Source organism: Rattus rattus, chromosome 1 (genome assembly GCF_011064425.1).
Source record: "Rattus rattus isolate New Zealand chromosome 1, Rrattus_CSIRO_v1, whole genome shotgun sequence".
NCBI classification, from domain to species: Eukaryota; Metazoa; Chordata; class Mammalia; order Rodentia; family Muridae; genus Rattus; species Rattus rattus.
This window is the reverse complement of record NC_046154.1, coordinates 161,763,206-161,770,164: the sequence shown is the minus strand read 5'-3', so window position 1 is coordinate 161,770,164 and position 6,959 is coordinate 161,763,206. Positions and strand designations below refer to the sequence as shown.

General features: G+C 32.5%; 1 pseudogene; it reads right to left on the bottom strand.

The window, feature by feature from the left end:
• Positions 1 to 2,481: 2,481 nt before the first annotated feature.
• On the bottom strand, positions 2,482 to 3,463 carry LOC116889956 (annotated as a pseudogene).
• Between the last annotated feature and the right edge of the window lie 3,496 nt (positions 3,464 to 6,959).

Sequence of the window (6,959 nt, the reverse complement as noted above, 5' to 3'; positions counted from 1 at the left end):
TTATATTTTATTTTAAATTGCATTATTAGCTTTCTTGATGTTTAGTATTGTTTAGTTCTTTTTATATATAAATCCTAACTGCTGTATCAGATATATAATCAGTAAATTTTTCAATTATGTAGGCTTCTGTTTTACTCAAATGATGATACATGTTGCTATTTAGAAGTTTTTACTAGCTTCATGAAATCCCATTCACTAACAGTTTTACTATCAATATGTTATCAGTGTCCTATTCAATTTGACTGTCTCATATATGATTTCATATACTTGACTTTATGCTGGTGTCCTCGACTCTTTTAAAATTGAGCTTTGTTTAGCATAGTAGGTATTGATCTACACCTTCATTCTCCTACATGTGCACATTTGTTTAACCAAGACCATTCGTTGAAGATTTCTTTTTTAATGTGTGGGTTTTTTGTCTAAATACTTGTCCAGAGGTGTATAAAGTATCAGCTGAAAATTCAATTTGATTCCATTGATCCATGTGTCTGTTTTTATGTTGATACCATGATATTTTTATTCCTATATCTCTGTAACACAGCTTAAAAATCTGAGATGGTGATACCTTCAAGAGGTCTTTTATTATTAAGGATTATCTTAGCTATCTTATTTTTCATGTTTCCATATGAAGTTGAAAATTGTTACCTAAAGTTTCTGTTAAAAATGTCTTGGAATTTTGGTGGGGATTACATTGAATTTTTGATTCCTTTTGGCAGGATGCCCATTATCACAATATTTAGCCTACAGGTCCATTATCATGGGAGATAACTCTATCTATGCATGGTATATACTTTAATTTCTTTCTTCCATGTCTTAAAGCTTTTATTATATACTTCTTTCACTTTCTTTTTTTTTCTTCCGGAGCTGGGGACCAAACCCAGGGCCTTGCGGTTGCTAGGCAAGCGCTCTACCACTGAGCTAAATCCCCAGCCCCTTCTTTCACTTTCTTAATTAGAGTTACCCCAAGGCATTTTTTGAGGTTATTGTAAAAGTTGTTTCAATGATTTGTGTTTTATTTCATTTGACATTTGTATATAGGGTAGGTGCTTATTTTTAATGTATTAATTTATGCCTTGCCACACTGATGAACATATTTATCAATTACTTAGTTTTACTGGTTGATATTTTCCTTGGGTTGATTTATGAGAGAATAATAATCATCTACACATATGGATACTTTGACTTCTTTCTTGTGTTTGTCCTCTTGATCCCCTTCATTTGTATTATTTCTCTAGCTAAGACAAAGTGTACTATATTGAATAGGTATGGAGAGAGTGGATAAGCTTGTCTTGTTCCTAATGTTAGTGGAAATATTTTTGAGATTCTATCTGGATAGGACGATGTTGGCTGTAATATGGTTGAAGATTTCCTTTTTTGACAGTTGTAATCTACATCTATCCATATTCATTTATTGCAAATGAATATTGGATTTGATAATTTTATTTTGTCTTTGCATCTGTTTACCTTATCAATTTATTTATATTGAACTATCCCTGAATTTCTGGCATCAAGCCAACTTGATCATATTGGATTTCTTTACTTATGCGTTCTTGAATTTAATTTGCAAGCATTTTAAGTAGAATTTTTATATTGATATGTGTTCATGAGGGATATTGATCTAATTTTTTGTATTTGTTTTTGTGCGGTGTTAGTATCATGGTACCACAGTAACAGTAACTTAATAAAGATAATTGGAAAATATTTCCTCAGATTCTATTTTGCATAATAATTTTAGTAATAAAGTTATCCATTCTTCCTTGAATTTCTGCCTTGAAATTGTCTAACAGTTGGCTTTTTTGGTTGTGATTTTAAATTATTACTTCTATTCTACTAGGGTTTGTGGGTTTGTCAAATTCACTGGAGTTGGAGTTACAGGTGATTGTGAACTACCAAATAAAGGTTCTGGGAAATGAAATCCATTCCTTTGGCAGAGCAGTACATTCTGTGAATCACTGAGCCATCTCTCCAGACTCAGAACTTCTCCTATTTAATATAAAGAAATAATAAATACATCTTCCCAGTGATTGTGGATACTTTTTCCAATATTGACTAATCATGGGATATTATTCATTTCTCTTTTCCCAATTATTTTAGTTGTCCTGGATGCCTTATTTTTTTAATTTTATTAAATCTCTGGTAATGTTATTTTCAGTTTCAGTTGCTCTGACTTTTGGTTTTATGATTTTTTTAGATAACATTGCACTAGAGAAAGAAAAAATGACACCAATTTGAGTACATGTTTAAATATCATTACTATTCTTTCTTCCCTAGAACAATGTAGGGAGGGGGGAGACCAGGTAAGATTGCAGAAAACATTAGTTTCTTGGGTGTATATTTTGTAGTTTCAGCATTAGTGATGATAACATAGAAGTTTATTTTAAATAATGAGTTTCTTAAGGTTAAGATCTGAGTGAAATATTGGATATCATGGCAAAGACTAAATCTGAAAGGAGGTAATAGAGAATCTTTTTATTACAACTTCTAGCTCTTTGATATAAGTGTAATTCTCTTCACAGAGTCACTGAACACCTGTTTCACTTGTTTGTTCCTTAAGGTATAAATGAAGGGGTTCAATAGAATTGTGAGAGAAGTAGTGAGGGCTGAAACTCCTTTATTTATGACCATTTCATCCTTGGCTGATGGCTTGATGCAGATGAAGATGCAGCTCCCTTATTTTCTTGGCTGTGTGGAAGGGAATCTCAGAATTGTTCTGATGATGTATGTATAAAACATGATCAGATTAGGGTAATAATGAGTGCAAAGACAGCCACAAGTATAACAACCTCTTCTATTACCCATGTGTCTGAACAGGATATCTTTAGAAGGGGACCTGCATCACAGTGGAAATGATCAATGGCATTGGAATCACAGAAGTCAAGTTGGAGGCCCATGCCAAGGGATGGAATAATAATCATTAAGCCAGGCTCCCAACATGTGATAACTAGTAAGATACACACCCTGGGATTCATAATGGTCATATAATGAAGGGGTTTACAGATGGCCACATAGTGATCATAGGACATAGCTGCCAAGAGAAAAAAATCAGTTGCTCCAAAGAGAATAACAAAGAGTATTTGACTTCCACAAACATTATAGATAATGGAATTATCTCCACTTGATATACTGTATAGAATTCTAGGAATACAAACTGTGGTAACAGAAACTACTAGAAATGAAAAATTTCTGAGGAAAAAGTACATGGGTGTTTTCAGATGGGGATCCATCAAGGTAAGGTTGATGATAATCAGGTTTCCTGTTACACTAAGCATGTATGTGAAACATAGGAAGATAAAAAGCAGAACTTGGGGTTGGGGATTTAGCTCAGTGGTAGAGCGCTTGCCTAGCAAGCACAAGGCTCTGGGTTAGGTACTCAGCTCCGGAAAAAAAAAAGCAGAACTTGATGTTGTGGGCCATCTGCTAGTCCCAGAAGGATGAAGTTTGTTATTGTTGAGTGGTTTCTCATTACTGACCTTTGAAATCAAAATTTTATGAAGTCATAATAATGAAAGTCTAGAAAGAACTGTGGATACAGATGCCAGGAAGCCAGCCTATATTTATTTTTGAAGTTTATATCATAACAAGAGTTGCCATTTTCTGACTTTTCAAGAATAGTGAAAACTTTATTAAAGACTCATTTTCTTATAAAGAAGACAATTCTAAAGAATTATCTGTTCATTTTAAGGATGTCCATATGTAGTTAATTCTTGTGTAGATGGGACTTATAAATAATGCCACCCAACAGACACACAGAACATGATACTAAGACAAATTCTGAATATTGAATGCTTATACATATCTAAGAACATTAATTTGCTTCAATTGTTACTACCTAGATAATGCTTTAAGTATAAGATGTTTCTCTCTTGGAAAAAAATTAAGGAACAGAGATGACAGTAGATTTCTTAGCACTTGCAATATTATTTGGGTACATCTATTTTATCTATAGTGAAAACACTATGTTCAAAACATTTGTGCAATTAATATATTCATTTTCTTTTGTTATATATTTCTGTTAGTAGATTGCACTCACAATGAATTTTACTATCTTTTATTAGCGAGTTCTAGGCTGTGCCCTGTTTTAGGATCTCACATTTTTTTGAAAACACAAATTATGTGATTGAAGATGAGGAAAACATGGAGCTTCTTGAAAGGGGAAGTAAGAGAGAAAATAACAATAAGGATCACTGAAAAATCTACAAGGTATCATACTGTTAACTACTTACATAAAAAATAATGCATGTACTTTGGTTTATAAATATACATGCATAGTTTAAACAAACTTTTCTCATTTGAGCTGAGACTCTTCAAGAGTCAAAGACCACATAATAAAAATTCTCAAACCAGACCTGAGAACCTTCCTTTTCAGTTATTAACAAGGGCTGTCTAATGGACTTCGGAAACATACAGCTAATTGCTATTGTATCTTTGGTCCCATAGATGGAAAGTAAGTACTTCCTATTCCTGATGATATCATAAACTTCAGAAACAGAGTCCCTGAGCTGAAACTGACCTAAATTTATCATCTCTGAGGACTAACACTTAAGGTACTAGAAGGAACCATATAAGCTTTCAAAGGAAGAAGGCAAAGGATAGTCCTACTTTCCTATGATGTCTATGAACCACATCAATGACCAGCATAGCACAATTGCCCTATGGGCACAGTTGTGACACACATATTTTTGCAATAACCAACTATTTCTAATTGAATTTAAGACCCATTTAAGAAGAGAGATACTGTGCATGCTATGGATAACCTAGCTGACTACTCAGTGCTAATGAAATCATTGTTATTGGTAGAGAATCTAAAACTACTAATTTAATATAACAGCATAATCTCCAATAAAGATCTATAAAAATGTGTTCATATACTTACAGATAAATACAGTCTTCACTGCTCATCTAAGAAAATTCTCTTTGCAATAGATGGTGACCACTATGGAATACTAGAACCAATAAGTAGGTAGAGTTGTAGAACCCAGTACTAATAGATATATTTACAAAGCACTCCCATCTCTAAGGCTCATGGAACATTGCAGAAGAGTGGGTGGAAAGATTATAAGAACCAGAGGATCTGGCACTTTGCCATAAGGTTGTGTCTCTGAGTAACATCAGAAGCTGCCTATAATGTCTAGCTGACATGATTTGTTTTGTTTTTGTTTTTACTTTTGTCCTACATGCCTTCAATTTTGCTAGCATTGAGTTCTTGCAATTCTTGCTTGTGCATGTGCACACATATATCATGTTTTGAGGAACTGATTCCTAGTAGTTGCTCGGGGCTCCCATGGGACATTAGTTCCTCAATAGAAATTTAAGTACCCACCTACAAAATGTAAATTTTCCTATGCATATGGTTTAAAGTTGGACAATTTTGTATTGGACAACAAGTAGAGTCTTATCCTTAGGAGAGATATTTTCCTTTCTCCTAGAGTTCAGTAAAAGTTCAGCAAGTGGAAACTAAACACAATGTAGACATCAACCTAGGGCTCATGGTGTATGTAGCCCAGCTCCAGTGGATAGATACAACACCACAGCTCCTACAATTACAGCTTAGAGAACATCATGGAAAAGGGAATGTAAACATTGTAAGAAGAATAATATCAGAACTGTTTTTTCTGAAAATGTCTGCACAAATAAGACTAGAACAATGGTAATATCTATGGCATGCTAATGGGAAGGGGAAAACATTCTAGAGTTCATTGTTAGACAAAAGACTACATGCTTTTGATGCTCTTAAAACCATGCTTAATACAGAGAACACATTTAACAATTTTATTAACTTTATAAGTGACAAAATTTTAAGTTTTATTTTAAATTTTTAAAATGTATTTTCAAATACTCCTCATACCTAAAAGGATCATGCTGCAATATTAGGAGGATTTGAACTGATGCTAAATTCAAGGTAGTGTTTTTGAAAAAAAAGGAATAAATCTTTGTTTACTTTCCTACCTATGTTCTAAAACATAGTGCTCTCTGTCATACTAACTTTCCCATCACCTTTATTGTTACAATCAGAATATAATTAGTTAAATGGATTTTTCGTAGAGCATTGATTCTATTCCTTATGCAAGTATTGGAATGTTCACTTAACTGTCCATTTTTTACTATTCAATATCTATTTCACAGAGTAGTGTTTCTAGAAATAAATGTTCTTTACATAGAGATAAATAAACAAACCTATTTTGAATAACAGAAAACAATGTCATCCTGTACACATCATTCAAAAATAAGTTTCAAAAAAGTTGTCATTCAATTTTCTGTTATCTTATTTTAACTCACCATTATAAACTAGTAATATATCAAAAAATATTATAGCCTAAATATTAACTACCTATCACTCTTTAAAGTTAAAGTCACAATCATGCTATATTAGAGAATTATAGTCTTCTGCAATGACTTGGAATCAGTTTCAGAATTCACTATGAAACAATTGAGTAAGAAAAGCTTAGATTTTTAGGAAGGTTACTTTTTTCTCTTTTTTCTTTTTGGTGTACCTCCTACAACTTAAGAAGTATAATCATACTTAAATATGTTGCAAAACAGTAGAGCTTAGATAATTGAGATCAGACAGTAGAAATATATTCTAACTAATCAGATTTCTATCAACTAAATGTTATTTGTGCAAAGTCTAAATCTTTGTTATCTAAAAATGGAGAAATTAGCAAATAATAATTCTCAGAATTTGTGTTTGAGAAACAATTGATGAAATGAGAGAAATATTTTCAAAGTACATATTGAAAAGTACTAATCTACACTAGTCAAGAACTCGGCAATTCATTTTTCAATGGGCAAAAAAGAAGAATAAGCATTTCTCCAGGGAGACACAAAAAATGGCCCTACACACATGTGAAGAGTACATCATTATTAATCATCATAAAACACAAGTAAAAGTTATGATTGGAAGTTACTTCATATGTACTAGGATACTCTTAACAATATAAATACATACTATATTGGTTATA